The sequence below is a fragment of the Eptatretus burgeri genome, chromosome 1 (assembly GCF_056783735.1).
Source record: "Eptatretus burgeri isolate ZD-2024b chromosome 1, Ebu_testis_v1, whole genome shotgun sequence".
NCBI classification, from domain to species: domain Eukaryota; kingdom Metazoa; phylum Chordata; class Myxini; order Myxiniformes; family Myxinidae; genus Eptatretus; species Eptatretus burgeri.
Window position 1 is genome coordinate 159,273,322 of NC_140961.1, and position 19,950 is coordinate 159,293,271.

General features: G+C 44.6%; 1 long non-coding RNA gene across 1 annotated transcript; it reads right to left on the reverse strand.

Annotated features, from left to right (window-relative positions):
• Window positions 1–658: 658 nt before the first annotated feature.
• Window positions 659–18,374, reverse strand: LOC147035862 (uncharacterized). Its single transcript, XR_015049181.1, has 3 exons — window positions 18,251–18,374; window positions 7,970–8,359; window positions 659–1,089 (listed from the first exon to the last, which is right to left on the reverse strand). It is a non-coding gene; the product is annotated as an uncharacterized LOC147035862 (long non-coding RNA).
• Window positions 18,375–19,950: the final 1,576 nt, after the last annotated feature.

Genomic DNA, 19,950 nt, shown 5'->3' on the forward strand with positions numbered 1-19,950 from the left:
GCCCCAGGAGCCTTAGTCTGTTTAATTACTTTTGTTGCACTCAATGAAGTTACTCTTTGGGAAAAACAGAACAGCAGAAAAAGTAATGTTTAATGCCTCGTCAGTTTCACATTTTCTTGCGAAAATATGGAGAACAATCTTGCACAGCCTGGCTTAAATATTATAAGACATACGCTTCGTGGTAAGAATCGGTAATTTCTCTAAATGTTCAGATTTCACTCCAGATTTCAAGAAATCCTCAAATCCGAAATCAGATTTAAATTATATACCTTAATAATTCATCCATGAGAATATATCACGTTTCCAAGACAAGGCTATTTGAGTCAGTGAATCCAAAAGGCAGTTAAGACCCTTGCAAGGTGAAGTTGGACTGACCAAGGATAAGCCTTTCATGAAGGTAAGCTGTTAATTATCTTCAAAAGGGGTGTTTAAATTTACCCAAACATGCGATTTTCATCCATGTACTCACTTGGATTACACCGGAGTATGCAAGCAAAGTTTTGGGCCACAAGGTTTCAAGATTTTGGAGTTATGGAGGAGACACACACTGACGAACACACAATTGCAACAAGAAGTGTGTATAGATCATTGGTACAGATAAACGATTGGATATTTATATTATTTGTTTTATTTGAGAGAATATTGTGTAGCACGTGGGAAAAAATACACAACCAAGGAGGCTCCATGCAATGGCAGTGATTGAAAAAGCCTGAATCACAACTAAAAACTTCCCTTGGGTGCTGTAGTAAGCTGGGACAAAAGCTAATCCCACCATGAAGCCAAAAATGATCCCAAAAGAGATAAATCTTTGATTATTATTGTGTGAAGTTGTAGTTCTTGCTTGAAGAGAAAGGCAGAGGCACAACCCTGCCAGAATTCCTAAATAAGCCAATGTACAAACAGGCCAGATTGGTATTCCAGAACATTCCATCACAATCGTTCCGATACGAACCTCCAAGTTCATGTGTCGTCGAGATTTCCCAACAATCACCAAAACAAAACAAATTACAATCAGTGGTAATGTACATAAACCCACGACTTTGTGGGAAATCAAAGAATAAATTTCATATTTTTTACAAGGGAGAACACCTGCAATATGAACAAGAACCAAAGTGAGCAACATAAAAATGGATGTATATGCAAACTGGAGAGTTCCAAAAAAACGATACCCCACGCAGTGTGGATACTTAAATTTTAATTTAAAATAAAAAAATGATTTTAAAAAGTTTCAAAAAACCCATAAGTTCAGCACTGAAGCAGTGTTATACTTCACACATAAACACTGTAATAAGATGACATTGAGTCACAGTTTAGGAGACGGAGGCTTTCTTGATCACCACAGAATGCACCGTCAATACAAGCATTGCACATAGCCATATTGGCAGATTTTTCTTCACCCTGATACTGCACCCTCTCACATGCCACGGCAACTCATGATGTGCAGTGCCAATAGATAGTCTACACCCCCTTTCAAAATTTTGCCATTTACAGCCTTATAGCCTGGAATTAAATTGCATTAAATCACAGGTTTTACGCCTTTATTTAAACATTGTAACTCACAACTTCCAGGTGAAAAACAACTTCTACAAATTTCAGAAAATTGATTAAAATTACAAAACTACAAGATCTTCGTTGGATAAGTGTCCACTTTGTTCCAAAGTTTATTTTATTTGGTATGAGAGTTTTCCATAAAGAAAATGATATGAAGTCATGTCGGATCAATGAATGTTTGGGAGTGGGGTTATCCAGACTGTGAAGCATATTGGTTGATTGTAAATTAGCTCAGGTGCAACCAATCACCTTAAAAATCACACACCAAGTTAATTGGCCGACACCTGTGTTAAATTGTAGTGACTGATTATTTCAGAGTGAAATGAGCTGTTCCTGTAGGTTTCCTTTGTGGGTAGTGCATTTCACAGCAAAGACTCAATAATGAGATACAATAAGCTTTCAAAAGACCTCAGGGATAAAGTTGTGAAAAAGCACAGGTCAAGGGATGGGAATAAAAATATATCAAAGGCCTTGAATATCACTTGGAGCACAGTCAAGACAATCATTAAGAAGTGGAAGGCGTATAGTACCACCAAGACCTTGTGTAATGTTGTCAGGTCAGGTTCGATCTGTGACCTGCTACAGGTACCATGTAAACCTGTACTAACCTGTTCCATGGTCGGGTTGTCGGCGACTAAACCGTCTCCCCCACCAGGTTTTCTGGTGAGGAGGGTGTTTGGATATGGACACCCAGCAGGATTAAAAACAAAACCTGTCAAAGGGCGGAGGAGCTCCTTGTGAGCCAACGGACATCCATATCTAGTGCCCAACTGTGTCTGCAGACGTCCTCCTGCAGTTGGGTCACTTCTTATTAGGAGGTTGGTGGCAGGATTTGCACTCCGGCCACCGTAAAACCCTTCATTCCGCAAAACGCAAAAAAAATCTGAAAACCCACTCCGTGGGAGTACCTCCTGTGCAGCTTCCCTTCGCAGGGCAGCTCACCAGATGACGGGATTGGGGCAAAGCCTTAGGGACCCCCAATCTGTGATAGGAGGGAAACCACGGGGTAACATCCCTGGGTCAGATTGAGGGAGAGTGTGTCGGAGTGGTGCTGAGGTGTCGTCCACCAGACGGCGGTCTCCTTGGGTTAACCTGAGGCGGTCCCTTCGGGTGGGTGCCTGGAATGTCCTATCCCTAAGAGAGGATGATCACCTGTCTCTGTTATCATCTGAGCTCAAGCGTTTGGACATCGGGATTGCAGCTCTCTCTGAGGTTCGGAGACCGGATTGCGGCGAGATAATGGTGGGTGGTTACACCTACTATTGGTCTGGTCGCTCTGATGGTTACCATACCCAAGGAGTTGCTGTAACTGTGTCCAATAAGCTGACCCCAATGATAATTGAGGTAACACCAGTCAACGAGCGTATTATGAGATTAAGGATTCGTCACTCCTTAGGTGTCATTTCCCTGGTCTCTGTTTATGCTCCGACTGAGGCGAGTGATCTCACCGTGAAGGATGCATTCTACGCCACACTCGAGTCTGTGGTTGATCAGTGCCCCAGACGAGATACACTTCTAGTCTTGAGGGATTTCAATGCATCGACTGGAACTGATAGGGACGGTTATGAGGTGTGTTGGTCCCCATGGGTCAGGAACTATGAACCAGAATAGCACTAAGTTCCTTGACTTTGCAAGAAGTCATGGACTTAGGGTGGCTGGTTCATGGTTTCAGCGCCCACAAGCTCATCGCTGGACTTGGTATTCCAACGCTGGCGGTGTGGCAAAGGAGATTGACCATGTCCTCATTGACGGTCGTTGGAGGATGATCCAGAACTGCAGGGTCTACCGGAGTGCTCAGTTCCTCAATACTGACCACAGGCTTGTTGTAGCAACTCTAAAGCTGCACCTTAAATCCTGGAGAATGGTACCATCCCAGCCGAGGCTGGATGTTGCCAAGCTCAGGGATGAGAGAGTAGCTGAGGAGTTTGCGAACAGGCTGAGTGGACACTGGGGGATCTGGGTGCTTTGGGGGGTCCTGAAGAGTTGTGGAGCGCCTTCAAGACCACCGTCCTTGATGTTGCCGGTGGATGCCTTGGAGCTCACCGCAGGGCAAAGAAGAATTTTGTCTCTCAAGGGACACTGGATATCATTGACCAGAGTCGCAGGGCCAGGCTGAATGGCAGAGCTGAGCTGTTCAGGGAGCTGAGGCGTAAAACTGTACGTGCACTGAGGGTGGACAAGGAGGCCTATGTGCGAGGAATCTGTGAGGGGGTAGAGCATCACCTGTGGACAGGTGATTCTCGTTCCGCTTACAGGGGAATTCGCGCATTACGTTCATCCAAGCCCATCCCTCGGAGCACTACAGTTCGAGCAGAGAGTGGTAGGCTCTTGACAGAGGAGTCTGAAGTGAAGGCCCGCTGGGCCGGTTACTTTGAGCGGTTGTACCAGGCTGATCCCCCAACTGTCGAGTTGGACGTCAAGGGTGTTGCAATCCCTGTTGCTGACCCTCGAATCAACTGTGGTCCACCTACGCTTGTGGAAACACGGGCTGCGGTGAACCAGTTGAAACGGGGCAAAGCTCCAGGGATCTGTGGTATCCATGCCGAACTTCTCAAGGCTGGTGGAAATGCTGCACTCGTGTCGTTGCATGCAGTTTTGTGCTCTGCCTGGAACACAGGCATCATCCCAACTGACTGGAAGAGGGGCCTAGTTGTCCCTCTCTGGGAAGGGAAGGGTGATTGCCAAGATTGCAACAACTACCGAGGGGTGACGCTGCTCTCAGTGCCGGGCAAGGTCTTTGCTCGGATAATTCTCGATAGGGTTCGCCACCATCTGCTTGAGCACCAGCGTCCAGAGCAGTCAGGCTTTACACCAAAGAGGTCAACGATTGACCGTATCCTTGCACTTCGTGTCCTCACCGAACGCAGACGAGAGTTTCGGCAGGGGCTGCTTGCAGCCTATGTTGATCTCTGTAAAGCGTTCGATTCAGTGAATCGGGATGTCCTCTGGAGGATTCTTGGTCTTCGTGGGGTGCCACCAAAACTGATCGATCTGATGTCTGAACTCTACTCTGGTACTGAGAGTGCTGTGAAGTGTGGTGGTACCATCTCTGACTTATTTCCAGTTGTTACTGGAGTTCGTCAGGGATGTGTACTTGCCCCCACACTTTTTAGCACTTGTATGGACTGGATTCTAGGGAGGATGTCGGATAGATCAAGTTGCGGTGCGTCATTTGGGAATGTCAAGATCTCGGACCTTGACTTTGCAGATGATGCAGTCATCTTTGCGGAGACTTTAGACATCCTCTTGGGGGCCCTCGAGGTGCTGAATGAGGAGTCGGAGCCGTTGGGATTACGGGTTTCTTGGGTCAAAACTAAGATCCAGGCTTTCGGTGACATCTTGGATGCTGCTGTCCTGTCTGTGTCTGTTTGTGGTGAGGATGTTGAGGTCGTGGAGAGATTCACTTACCTTGGCAGTGATATTCATGTCTCTGCTGGCTGCGAGTCAGAGGTCAATAGACGTCTGGGTTGGGCCTGGGGAGTCATGGATTCACTGGATCATGGGGTGTGGCGCTGCCGGTACCTGTGCGGGAGGACGAAAGTCCGAGTCTTCAGGTCCTTGGTACTTCCAGTCTTGCTCTATTGGTGCAAGACTTGGACTCTGACCAAGGATCTGAGACGGAGACTTAATTCCTTTGGTACCAGGTCTCTTCGGAGAATCCTTGGCTATCGCTGGTCGGATTTTGTGTCCAACGAGCGGTTGCTGAGAGAGACTCGGATGAGATTTGTTACCTGCATAGTCCGTGAGCGTCAGTTGCGGCTGTATGGACATGTGGCTCGTTTTCCTGAATCTGATCCTGCTCACCAGATTCTCTCAGCGAGGGAGTCTCATGAGTGGAGGAGGCCAGTGGGTCGACCACGTGCCTCATGGTTGCAACAGGTTGACCATCATCTCAAGGAGATGGGGATGGGCCTGGCATCTGCCTGGGGGATGGCCAGACGGAGGCCCCTGGAGTACCGGCGGAAAGTGGATGCAGCGACGTGCTGTTCTGGCACTTGCTCCCATACCTGACCTTGTGTGGATCAGACCGTCCCTCCAAACTGAATGACCACGCAAGGAGGAGACTGATCAGAGAGACCACCGAGAGGCCAATGGCAACTTTGAAAGAGCTACAGGCCCTTATGACAAAGACTGGTCACTGTGTGCATGTGACAACAATATCCAAGCACTCCACAAGTCTGGCATGTACAGTGGGATTGCAAGAAGGAACCTATTTCTCAAAAAAGACCACCTTGAGTTATGTTTGAGGTTTGCAAAAAAACAGTCTGGAGATTGTGAATCCATGTGGCAAAACGTTTTGTGGTCTAATGAAACTAAGATGCAACTTTTTGGCCTAAATGCAAAATGTTAAATTTGGCACAAACCCAACACAGCAGATCACCCAAATAACACCATCCAGACTGTGAAGCATGGTGGTGGCAGCATCAAGATATGGGATGTTTCTCATCATCAGGGACTGGGGAATTTGTCAGGATCAAAGGGAAAATGGATAGACCGAAATACACAAAAATCCCTCAGGAAAACCTGCTGCCCTCTGCAAGAAAGCTGAAATTTGGATGGAAGTTCACCTTTCAGCATGACAAAACCCGAAGCACACAGCCAAAGCTACACTGGAGTGGCTGAGGAACAAAAAGATAAATGTTCTTGAGTGGCCCAGTCAGCGCCCCAAACTCAATCCAATCGGAAATCTGTGGCATGATTTGAAGATTGCTGTCCATCAACGCTCCCCACACAACTTGACTGAGCTTGAACAGAAGAATGGGCAACATTTCCCAATCAAGGTGTGCAAAGTTGGTACAGACCTATCCCTGCAGACTCGCAGGTGCAATTGCTGTCAGAGATGCTTCCACCAAGTATTAACTCAGGGGGATGGACACTTATCCAACCAAGATATTGTAGTTTTGTATGTTTCATTAATTTTATGAAATTTGTCGATTTTTTTTCTCTTGGAAGTTGTGGCTTATGATGTGTAAATAAAGCTGGCAAAAGCCTGAATTAATGCAATTTAATTCCCGGCAAAAAGAAAACAAAAAGGTGAAAATTCTGACAGGGAGCGTGGACTTTCTATAGGCACAGGATATGCATGGTTCTTGGAATTATTATCAAGGTGATTTGTGTTTTCATGTTCAAGCAAACAATTCAATTAAAATAAAAGCTTGGAGAGGTATAAAAATAGGTAACAATAAATTAAATCCAGGTTATACTGCCGTTTTACCCATTGTCTATTACATCACCTTATCTGACATGTCACGTTAGTTTATCGAGCCAGTTGTTTGTGTCCTTTACAACGTTCTTAAAAAACAGTACATTTCCACTTTCGAATGATTTTGAATATTTTTTGACTGCTAGACAGGAAAATAGAGTAAAAAAAATATTATCTCACTCCTCTTATCGCATGTGTGATCGGGACGAATTCAGAGACAAAGTATCGGTCAAATATGTTGTGAACCTGGTTATCAAAAAAAATAAAAAATCTAATTCCTAAACAGGAGGTTATGTTGCAACACTTGCTCCTTTTATCTCACAGCACATACAGGTTGGTGGCCAATCTGTATTTTTTTTTTTTTTTTGCAAGCTGTGAGCATCTCACCTCTGACCTCAAATATTTGGTCATGAGCTAGAACATGTCACATTAACCCCATGAGCAACCTGAACCTTTTAAATCACAAGTATATATGAACTACTCACCTCCACTCTTTTTACACTCTCTTTTCTCCAACCTGAAAATACCACTCTGAATCTGTCCAATCAACTTGTTTTCTTTCCACCTCGTTGAAATTGCCATCCAAAAATCATCATATTTTATCCACTATTCCTTTTTCTGATCTTTTCTATTCCCATTGGCTCTCAAATTGTGTTTCACCACAATTTTCCACCTCATTATTTTGGAGGATGCATTGTCAGATTTTCATTTATGCCTCATTATTCAATATATCCTCATCCCACTCATTTCCATCGTCATGTCTCCTCTCATACATGAACTATTATTGGCTCCTGTGTTAATTACTTCCCCATTTCTTCAACCTCACACAAATGTGAACTACATCTACTTTCACTGCAGAGATACACTTCTACTGTATCATTGAGCTATTCGATTGGCATTAATCTATGCAAATTAAAAACGTTTTGTACATACAGGTGTCAAGACTCGGATATGAAGATAACAGAAGGGAAAGGGTCAAATAAAAAGTGTGGGTTGAAAATAACGTGTAAACAAAAACGTACAGATGTACCACTGCATGAGAAGAGGTGTTCATGTAGGGACAGGGTCGAAGTGGATAGTGTAAAGCTCAATGATTAACAGAAGAAAGACCAAGAAAGACCACAAGAATATGTCAAACAGGTTAAACTTTCTTATAAGAAATAAGACATTAAAGCAATTTACAAACAGAACTTGTGAACGAAAGTTTGTATTTACCTTTTAATTCATGGATTTCTTGGACAGTCATGTCAAGAATGCAAATGACACACAAAGTGAGGAAAGTGAGAGTGAGAGCCACTCTCACCTGGCATACCAAATCTGTTGGTTTTCCCATGAAAAGGGAACTTCCTGAAAAACATCCAGCCACAGATACAAGTAGTGCAGCACTCACTGCAGTGTTTGCTTTACTTTTCCCCAGGAACCTTTGGTATTGACATAATAACATTTTGATAAGAATTGTCAATAAAACACCAAGTACATTTATGGCCAAAATTGCAAGTGTGAGTGGTTCTGAGATTTCCAAGTACTCCACATCCATGGGCACACAGTCATTGTGCTGTTCATTTGACCAAAAGTAATTCGGACAGTGAAGGCAATCCTGAGAATCTTTTGTGAGTAAACAAGAAAATTATATGTGAGGGATCAAGAGAGTTGGAAGGTACAGTTGCACTGATCGCAACAAGGCGAAACGATCTTCAATGGAATGGATGTTGTTGCAAGAATAATGTGGACATAGTTTAATAGTTAGAAGTAGAACGGCCACGAGGAAGAGTGCATACCTCCACCAGATTGATTAGTTTACGTTTTGTATCCCACTGATAGGCTGAATCAGGATTCGGACATGAACTAAAATTTAATCTGCTTGTTAGTGTCAGAAAACCAACTCTGTTTTATCCGAATCCATCCGTAACTTTTTTCAAATATAGGACTACACATCATTTTAGCACTATCACTGAATAGTGATGAATCACTGAAAAAAAATTATCAGATCCGAATCCGGATTTGATCTTCACCAAAATCAAAGCAGTTCTTCTTTGTTTCATACCCAACCTGCCAACCAAGTTTCGTCCGAATCCATCCACAACTTTTTCAGAAATCCTGCTAGATGACGTTTTTGGCCCCATCTCGGAATGGTGAAATATCACTTTAAAAATTCTCGAATTCAGATCCGGAATCGGATTTTCACCAATATCGAATCATTTCATTTGTGTCACATACTCATGCTCTCCATAAAATTTAGTTTGAATCCATTAACAACTTTTTGAAATATCTTGTTCACAAACGTACAAACAGATGAAAAACCACTCGAAGAGTAACACTTGACAAAACAGAACAAAGTGTAATGGAACTTAGTGGAGCGCACACCCACGCCAGGCTGAACAGTTTGTGTTTTGTATCCCACTGATGGGCTATCCCAACTCATCCACCTCGTTTTTTCACGACTCATCCACAACTTCTTGAAATATCTTGTTCACAAACATACAAACAGTTGGGGAAAAAAAAAAAATCGCTCAGAGAGTGACACTTGACAAAACAGAACAAAGTGTAATGGAACTTAGTGGAGCGCATACCGAGGCCAGGCTGAACAGTTTATGTTTTGGTTAGAGAATTTATAGAATTCCCCTTCAAATTTTACCTTGATATTTGTTCTCATATCTGTATTGAATTTAATATACTTCTTCATCCAAGGACTTTGTTTAAATTTTAAAACTCTATGAATTTTGGCTATTCTCAATCCTTCTCTCAACTGATGGCCTATCCCAATCATCAACCTCATTTTTTCATTACTCATCCAAATCTTTTTGAGATATCATGATTTATATAATTTTTTGCCCAATCTCTCAATTTTATCAATTATGCCTGTAAAAAAATAATCGGTGGGTGAATTCATTGACCTGATATGCAAATGCTGTTCAAATTTCAAGTAAATCAGAAGAAAATTGAGGATTTTAGAAATTGCACATAAGTTGTGTCAGGTCAAGCCAGATTAGATCTGTGGCTTGCTACAGGTTCCATTTAAACCTGAACTAACCTGTTTCATGGTCGAATTGTCAGTGACTAGAGCCATCTCCTCCAGAAGGTTTTCTGATGAGGATTGTGGATGGATGGGGATACCCAGCAGGTTTAAAAACCAAATCTGTGAAAGGGTGGAGTAGCTCCTTGTGAGCCAACTGAAATAGATTTCTAGTGGCTGTGTCTGCGTACGACCTCCTGCAGTTGGGTGACTTTTTTTTTTGGAGGTCAGTGCCCGGATTTGCACTCCGGTCACCGTGAAACCATTCGTTCCGCAAAACGATTTGTTAGCAAAGATAAACGCAAAGAAAACTGAAAACCCACTCCATGGGAGAACCCCTGTGCAGCTGTCCTTTGCTGGGCAGCTCACAAGATGACCGGAATGGGGGCAAAGCCTTTGGGACCCCCCAATCTTTGCTGAAAGGAGGGAAACAATGCAGTAACATTTCGAAGTCAGATTGCGGGTGAGTGTGTCAGGGTGGTACTGAGGTGTCGTCCACCAGACGGCGGTCTCCTTGGGTTAACCTGAGGCGGTCCCTTTGGGTGGGTGCCTGGAATGTCCTATCCCTAAGAGAGGATGACCACCTGTCTCTGTTATCATCTGAGCTCAAGCGTTAGGACACCGGTGTTGCAGCACTCTGAGGTTCGGAGACCAGATTCCCTCGAGATCATGGAGGGGAGGTTCACGTATTATTGGTCTGGTCGCTCTGATGGTTATCATGCCCAAGGAGTTGCTGTAGCTGTGTCCAATAAGCTGACCCCAATAATAAGAGGTCAACGAGCGTATTATGAGGCTAACGATTTGTCATTCCTTGGATGTCATTTCCCTTGTCTCTGTATATGCTCCAACACAGGTGAGTCATCTCACCATGAAGGATGAATTCTATGCCACGCTAGAGTCTGTGGCTGATCAGTGCCCCAGGCGAGATACTCTTCTAGTCTTGGGGAATTTCAATGCATCGACTGGAACTGATAGGGATGGTTATGAGATGTGTGTTGGTTCCCACGATTTTGGAACTGTGAACCAGAATAGCAACAAGTTCCTTAACTTTGCAAGAAGTTATGGATTTCCGGTGGCTGGTTCATGATTTCAGCGCCCACTAGTTCATCAGTGGACTTGGTGTTCCAATGTTGGTGATGTGAAAAAGGAGATTTACCATGTTCTCATTGATGGTTGCTGGAGGATGGTCCAGAGCGGCAGAGTCGACCCGAGTGCTCAGTTCTTTATTACTGACCAGCGGCTTGTTTTAGCGACTCGCAAGTTGCAGCGTATATCCAGGAGAATGGTCCCATCCCTGCCTCAGCTGGATGGTGGCAAGCTCAAGGATGAGAGGGGAGCTGAGGAGAGGGTAAACAGGCCGAGTGGAGATTTGGGGGGGGGCTGGTGCATTGGCGAATCCTGAAGAGTTGTGGAGTGACTTCAAGACCATCGTCCTTGATGTTGCTGGTCGATGTCTTGGAATTCACCGTCGGGCGAAGAAGAATTTTGTCTCTCAATGAACAATGGATACCATTGACCAGAATCACAGGGACAGGCTGAATGTCAGTGCTGAGCTGTTCAGAGCACTGAGGCATAAAACTGAAGTGCACTGAGGGTGGACAAGGAGGCTGATGCATGATGAATCTGTGTGTGAGGGGTTAGGGCATCACCTGTGGTCAAGTGATTCTCATCCTGCTTACGGGGGAATTCCCGCATTGCGTTCGTCCAAGCCCGACCCTCAGTGTACTGCAGTTCGAGCAGAGGCTGGTGGGCTCTTGACAGAGGAGTCCAAACTGAAGGCCCGATGAGCTGGTTATTTTGAACGGTTGTACCAGGCTGATCCACAAGCTGTTTAGTTGGATGTAAGGGATGTTACTATCCTTATTGCTGACCCTCCAATCAACTTTGAACCATCTTTATTTGTGGAAACACAGGGGGTGGTGAACAGGTTGAAATGGGGTAAAGCTCCTGGGATCTTTGGCTTCGATGCTGAACTTTTCAATGCCGCTGGAAATGCTGGCTGTACTCATGTCAATGCAAGCAGTTCTGTAGTCTGCCTGGTACACAGGCATCATCCCACCTCACAGGAAGAGGGGCTGTCTTGTCCTTCTCTGGAAAGGGAAGGGTGATTTGCCAAGACAGCAACAACTAACGAGGGATGACGCTGCTCTCAGTGTTCGGAAAGGTCTTTGCTTGGATAATTATTGACAGGGTTCACCAGCATCTGCTTGAGCATCAGCGTCCAGAGCAATCAGGCTTTACACCAAAGAGGTCAACGATTGACCGTATCCTTGCTCTTCGGGTCCTCACCGAACGCACACGAGAGTTTTGGCAGGGGATGCTTGCAGCCCATGTTGATCTCTGAAAAGCATTTGATTTATTGAATTGGGATGCACTCTGGAGGATTCTTGGTCTTCATGGGGTGCCACCAAAACTGATCGTTCTGATTACTGAACTATACTCTGGTACTGAAAGTGCTATGAGATGTGTTGGTACCATCTCTGACTTATTTCCAGTTGTTACTGGGCTTTGTCAGGGGTATGTACTCACCCCCACACTTTTCATCACTTGTGTAGACTGGATTCTGGGGAGGTTTATGGAGAGATCAAGCTGTGTTGCATCATTTTATGTCATGTCAACATCTCTGACCTTGATTTCGCAGATTATGCAGTTATCTTTGCAGGGACACGAGATATCCTTTTGGGGGGCACTCGAGGTGCTGAATGAGGAGACAGAGAATCTGGGATTATAGGTTTCCTGGGTCAAAACTAAGATCCAGGCTTTCAATGACATATTGGATGCTGCTCTCCAGTCTTTACCTGTTTGTGGTGAGATTTTGAGGTCATGGAGAGATTCACTTACCTCAGCAGTGATATTCATGTCTCTGCTGGCTGTGAGTCAGAGGTCAGCAGACATCTGGGTCGGGTCTGGGGAGTCATTGATTCACTTGATCATGGGGGTGGGGTGCTACCGGTTCCTGTGCTGGAGGACGAAAGTCCGAGTCTTCAGGTCCTTGCTGCTTCCAGTCTTGCTCTACAAATGTGAGACTTGGACTCTGACCAGGGATCTAAGATGGAGACTTGATTCCTTTAGTACCAGGTCTCTTCCGAGAATCATTGTCTATTTCTGGTCAGACTTTCTGTCCAACGAGCTGTTGCTGAGGGATTTAAATGAGATTTGTTACCTCCACAGTCCGTGAGCGTCAGCTGCGGCTGTATGGACATGTGGCTTTTTTTTTTTTTTGTATACCTTGGTCGAGGCTCGTATGAGAGCTAACACACAACTCACAGCAAGGAGGCATGAGACAAGAGGGGCGGGAGTGGAAGGGACAAAACATTGGGGAACAGACACAGGTGAACTGTGGAAGGGAGAGGGATGGGGATGGGACGGGGAACATGGCGAGGAGAAGATGGACATTACAGGGACTTTCAGGAAGGAAAGCAGGAAGGAAACCATTTGGATGGGGGAAGATAAGAGGTGGTGGTGAACAGCTGTTTTGAAAGCCTGGAGGGAAGAATGGGAAAGAATAGAGTAGGAAGTTTATTCCAAAGGCGGGAAAAAAGAGGAATGAAAGAGTGAAGATGAGCAGTGATTCGTGATTTTGGTAGTTTTACCAGAAGGGGGTTGTTGGCGGACCTTGAGCGCCCTGTGGAAATGTGGTTGGGACAAATCGCAGAGAGAGCAGGGGGGGCAAGGCTGGAGAGGAGTCCGTAGAAGACAGAAAGACCACCGACCAACCTGCGGTGATTGAGTGAGAGGCCCAAAGACTCAGCTTCATTGCGGGAGATGCCGATGATCTTAAAAGCCCTGGTTTCGACAGCGTGAAGTCGAGAAAGGTGGGAGGCAGGAGCACCAGCCCAGAGGGGAGAGCAGTACTCCATCAGGCTACGGACAAAAGCTTTGTAAGTAGTCAGGAGCTCAAGAGGGCCGAGGAAGGACTTTGCACGACGGAGGATTCCCAGTCGGCGACTGGCTTTTGAGGCAAGGTTGGAAATGTGACTTTCCCAGGAAAGGTCATGGCAGATAGTAAGACCCAGAAGCTTGAAAGAAAAGACTTCTTCCAGAGGATTGTTGAGAAAGTGGATGGGGGGGTTTTGTAAACGGTCCTTTCGAAGAGACATAGTGAGAGTGTGAGATTTGTGTGGATTGAAAGACATGTTCCACGTGTTGGACCAGTTTGTGATTTTATCCAGATCTGCAGTGAGCGAAGAAGCTGCTGCTTGCCGGTCTGAGGGATGACAGATGGTACGGCAGAGGGTGGAGTCGTCGGCAAAGAGAAATAGAGGATTTTCCAGAGAGTCCGAGAGATCATTGATGAAAACCAGAAAAAGAACAGGGCCCAGAACGCTACCTTGAGGAACTCCAGCCTGCACAGGAAGAGGGGATGAAAGAACTCCATTTAGGGCCACACGTTGACTGCGACAGGAGAGGAAATCTGCGAGCCATGAGTGGAGATGGCCTTGAATACCATGGGAAGAGAGTTTGGTGAGTAGGGCAGGGTGCGAGACTGTGTCAAAAGCACGTGATATGTCCAGGGATACGGCTCGGATTTCCTGTCTGGCATTGAGGACCTCCATCCATTGATGGGAGAGCAGTAGCAGCATATCCAGGGTAGAGTGACCTGGTCTGAAACCAAATTGATGATTGGAAATCAAGCCATTGGAGAAGAGGAAGGATTTCATGTCTGAAGCGATGATGGATTCCATAACCTTGCTGATGATTGGGAGAAGGCTGATTGGTCTGTAGTTACAGGGATCTGTTTTTGCACCTTTTTATGCAGGGCAGTGATGTTAGCAGATTTCCAAGCAGATGGCAGATGACCTTGGGAAAATGAGAGGGTGAATAGAACAGAGAGAGGGTGAGCAAGAGCAGAAGAGCAGGCTTTGAGGACACGTGGGCTGATGCCGTCTGGACCGGTTGCAGAATCTGACTCGAGGTTTGAAAGCAAGCTTGTTTTCCTAACACTGATACTGCTCACAAGATTCTCATTGAGGGAGCCTCCTGAATGGAGGAGGCCAATGGGCTGACCACGTACCTTGTGGTTGCAGCAGGTTGATCAGCATATCAAGTAGATGGGGATGGGCCAGGCATCTGCCAGTGGGATGGCCAGACAGAGGCCGCTGGATTACCGGTGGAAAGTGGACACAGCGATGCGCTGCTCTGGCGCATGTCCCATTCCTGACCTGACCTCCTCACTCACAAATGGCTCCCAACTCCTCCTCGGTGAGCTCCTCTGCATGTGAGGAAATTTGATCATCCAACGCCTCAGGCTCCATGACATCAAAGCATCCCGGACGTGGGTGACCGCTTTGGTGCTTGGTGCAGCACTCGCACAACACTATTTTTTTATTGAATTTGATGATTTACTCCATGGCATCGGCCCACAGAGGCCAGACTCTGTCCTCTCGTCAGCTGGTCCAGCAGCTCCACTTTGTGACGAAGGCTCATCACTTTTTCTGCTTCTTGGCAGTAGATGCATCTCCAGCACTGGTCTTATGCTTGGGAGCAATGTTTGATCAATGATAAAATGAGTGGCATGAGAGGCAAAACACGGGTAAAGGCAACAGGACTCGAAGATTGATTGAGAACCAGGACATGCTGCATACATACTATGGGAATTGTGGCTGTCTGTGGGAGGGGTGAGTAATATGCCCATTGTTTGTTGGGGATGTTGGCGGATGGAATGTTTTACCAGATGTTCTCAGATGGGGAATGGGGGGTAGATGTGGTGAAGCATTTTAATTATGCAAGCGTCATGCTAATATTTTACTCAGCAGGTGTCGGATGTGGTGAAAGATTTTAATTGTGTAACTTGATAGAGCTGGGGGGGGGCAGGGAGGGGGGCAGAGATAAACCTTTTCAGCAGCTCATAATAGATTTTGGGGATAATTTTAATTGCTTATGCAAGGGTCCATGCTAACATTTCATATTTTAATTGTGTAACTGTTGCGGAAGAAGGGAGGGGGGAAACATCTTCAGCAGCTCATAATAGATGCGGTGAAGCATCTTTCGAGCTGAATGGTGGAACAAGCCGCACAGCTCAGTAACAACGTTCGTGCCTGGTGGAAGATATGTTTTAGAATTGTTATGCACGCGGCTCGTGAAAGCTACGTTTTTGTGTACAGTACTATATTAATGTACAGCAGGCACATCCAGCTCACTTATAGTACAATGTACCTCGTGGAAGATACGCTTTCGAACTGTGTTTATGCATGCGGCTCATGGAAGACATGTTTTTGTGTACTGGTACACTACAGTATGTACATACAGCTCGTTTATAGCATGGTTCGTGGAAGATATATTTTAGAACTGCTTTGTGTGTGCAGCTCATGGAATACTTTTTTTGTGCCCACAAAAATCCACAAATACACGAAGCGCAGGGCCGTGAATGTCGAAGCAGGTTGCATTTTGTAAACAGCGAATACGCATGGTCCGAGAACAGCTGGGTCCAACAGTATATACCATTTTTGGCCCCATCTCTCAATGGTGAAAAAAAATCACTTAAAAATTAAAGTGTCTGGATCCGGATTCAGATCTTCACCAAAATTGTGTTGCTGTCCATGGCTGGTCTCCGACATGCACAGAAAAAATTCAGAACGATTGTTTGAAACCTGTGGCCAAAAATGTGTGACAAAGAAAGACAGACAGACAGTGAGGGCTGAGAACGAAACCTCAATCCAACTTCGGTGGCGGAGGTACCGATGCAAAGAGGGTAAACAAATATGCAGGTAATTAGACCTAAATTGGAGATGATAGTGAATGTATGGTGAAAGGAAATTGAGCTACAGGTTCGTGTTCTGATTCACTTCAACAGTTTTCAAAATGTAGCATTCAAATGAAATAAAATTATTTATCTATCATGTACTGATGTCTGTCGACAGACGACAGGCAAAGTGAACCAATTGCTTCAACCTACTTTTCGCTTTGTGTGTGGGGTTAAGGGGGATTGGAATAAAGGGACAAAATTGAGAAACAATGGTTGAATATCATGATAGGGATTAATCATCTGGGAAAAGCAGTAAATAATAGTGAGACACCGTGCGGCAGAAAGGCAGGGGTGTCCGTGGAAGGAAATGTCTGCAATACAAGAACAGGCACTCCTTCAGGACCACTTGAAGCCATTGTTTGTTGTATTTCACAGTGGCTATGATCATGGACAGGGGACGACACAAAATGCCGGGAGGTTATCTCGAAGGAAAAGAGGGAAGTCTTGACATGACAGAATAATGGAATTTATTTTATGTATAAGAATTAGACTTGTGGAAGAGCTGGAATGAGTGAGGAATGTAGGGGAAGAATGAGGAGTATGAGAGGACAAAGAGCATGAACAAGATGGATACTGAGGCAAACTCTGAGGGAAAAAAAAACTATAAATTTCGAAGGAGCTGGGCGAGGGAGGAGGGGTAATGGGTTAAGGGGAGTAGAAGAACTCATGGTTTGGGATGGGGGGGTGATCTGATATGGTGGTGAACAGCTGTCTTTAAGATCTGGAAATTGGAATGAGGTTCAGGAGAATGGGCAAGGCAGTACAACAGGTGGGAAAAAGGATGAACAAATGAGTGTGGTTGAGCAGTGATTTTGGTAGTTTCAGTATGGGGGGGGGGTGTCGGAGGTTTGAATTGAAGGCTTGCGTCTGGGGTGGGGATCGATGCCTTAGGTAATGTGCTCATGCCAAAGAAAAGGAGGAGTTTGCGAGGGGATGTGATTGACTGGTTTAAAACTAATGATATGTGTATAGACAAAATAAGTGCAAACATTTTAGAAAAATGGGCAGTGGCAGGACCATTGACCACAGTTTCAGAGGAAGGAAGAGGAAAGTACCACAGTAAGGCAGGGGTCTTTCTCTCAAAGAGTGGTAAATGCATGGAATAGACAGCCTGTAAATGTAGACAGGAGAAACAATCTAATACTTTAATACCGTGTTGGGGCGTTCGCATGTGATTTTGTGGAGGTAATCAGGGCATCTTAACAATTTCAAACACTTAGATTTCTTGAATCACGTTGATGACAAAAATGTTAAAGCTGTGCCTGATACCATTTACTAAACGATATGACAAGAAAGGCAGTGTATTTGGCAATTTTAATCAGGACCAATAGTTCTTCTTCTGAGCAGACCACCATTGTCTACAAGATAAACATGTACCAGTTATCACAATCCACATCATCACTTTATGTTGATTTCCCATTTCCTCCAATACACACTATAAAAATTGCTCACTTGAGGTGAGACATTAATGAATGTGTTGGAGACGAGCACTCTGCTCGTAGCTAATTTAAACTCCGAGTTGGATTGTTTTTGAGAAGTCGTGGGAGGAAAGGGTGATTGAGATGTTGGAATGATTGCATAGACTTGACGGGCATAATGGCCTCCTTCTGTGTTGAATTTCTTTGTGAGCACTTGTTGAGGGATATTAAAACAGCACATTCCTGAGATAATACTTCCCGTTGGCCATCAGGAAATCGGGGTAAGGATCGAGAGAGATGATCAATGTTTTAAATCATACCTGTTGTGTTGGAGAACTCTCCAGAAGTGCAGAGTACACAATCAAAGCAGCATGCTGCTTCTCCTTTACGTCCGATTTTCCGGGTTCCTGGTGCACACGGATCAGTGCACACAGAGTGTGACACCTGAAGTACAGTCAGATATGTATTTGGTAATTATTAAATAAATGTACAAGAACCGATCTAGGGATAACTTTTTTGAGAAATAACAGAGGCTTTTCGCTTTGTAAGAAACGACTTATTCAAGAAACATAAATTACGAAAAGGATTTAGATCTTAAATAATTATGTGTGGTCATAATGATGATGCAATTTATGAGATTTATTCCCAGGTTCCAAATTTAATGAAAGTGAAGTGTCACAAAAAAACACACACACACACACAAACACAGTTACTTCAAGTCCTCAACTCACCCCTTCCAGCCTCGCAACTTGCAAGTCATCAACCCCTCCCCCCCCCCCCGCCACTCTCCTGTCTTTGACGTTGCATAGCAATAAGGACCAACATGGCGGCGGTATGATTTTTCAGGTTGAAATTGTGGTTGGAGCCAGGCCGGCTGTCACAACAATGGGTGGAATATAATACACGGATGAACAAGAGTATTATTATGTAGATTCATTACCTCATTGAAATCGTGGAATATTTCGCTCTTCCTACCATTAACTTAAAGCCTTCAAACACCCTCCCCACACATTTTGGTCACCTGACCATCTCAATTCTACGAGATATGCAGAGGATGTGTAACAATAAACGACCTGAAAGCAATCAACTTCCTCCCGATTACATGTATGTTTGTGTGTGTATATATATATATATATATATATATATATATATATATATATATATATATATATATATATATATATATATATATATATATATATATATATATATATATATATATATATATGAATACAAACAAATAAACACGACATAATGGCGACCGAAACTCATCGTGGTGCACTCATCAGGGTAAAAAAAAAATGGCAGCAAGTGAAGGAGGGAGTGAAGGCACGTGATTTATACGCAGGTCTCAATAAGGTAGACACTGATTGGTTCGGCTGTAATGATGTCACAGTTAATCCGAACGCCCATTGGTCGGTTCAACATCTTAACCTCGAGCTCCCATTGGCTGGAGCAGAGTTCGCCATTTGTTACCGTACTTCCGTTGATCGTTCCATGCTGAAAGAGACAGAGAGATCGTACAAATTCCTTTTGACCACATGGTATTGGATCCGTGGTAAGGATGAAGGTTCCTTCCAACATACAGAAATGAAACGAGCTCCGAGTTCGGCTCAATATCCTGAACATATCTGCATTGTACTGGTCCGCACAGACAGGGTTGGCAACCAGGTGATGCACAATTAGTCCGTTTGCCACCCGTACATGTTCTGTACTCAACCTTGTTGTAATGATAAGTATATTGTTTTTTGATGGTTTCGTACTCACATGGGTCTAGAGAGAAAATTTGGCTTGGTTGGTGGAGCGGCAACCTTGGGGAACTCCGCTAATTTGCATAAATCCAAGATGGCCACCACGGATGTGGGTGGAATATAACTTTTCAACCAATTAACTTACAATCACGTGTGATACCTCTTTTCTGTATACTTTTGACCAGATGAATCGATTTCTGAGGTCAAATTTGTGTTTTGGGGTCAAAGGTCAAGTTCAAGGTCATTTTCGGCAAAAATGAAATAAGATA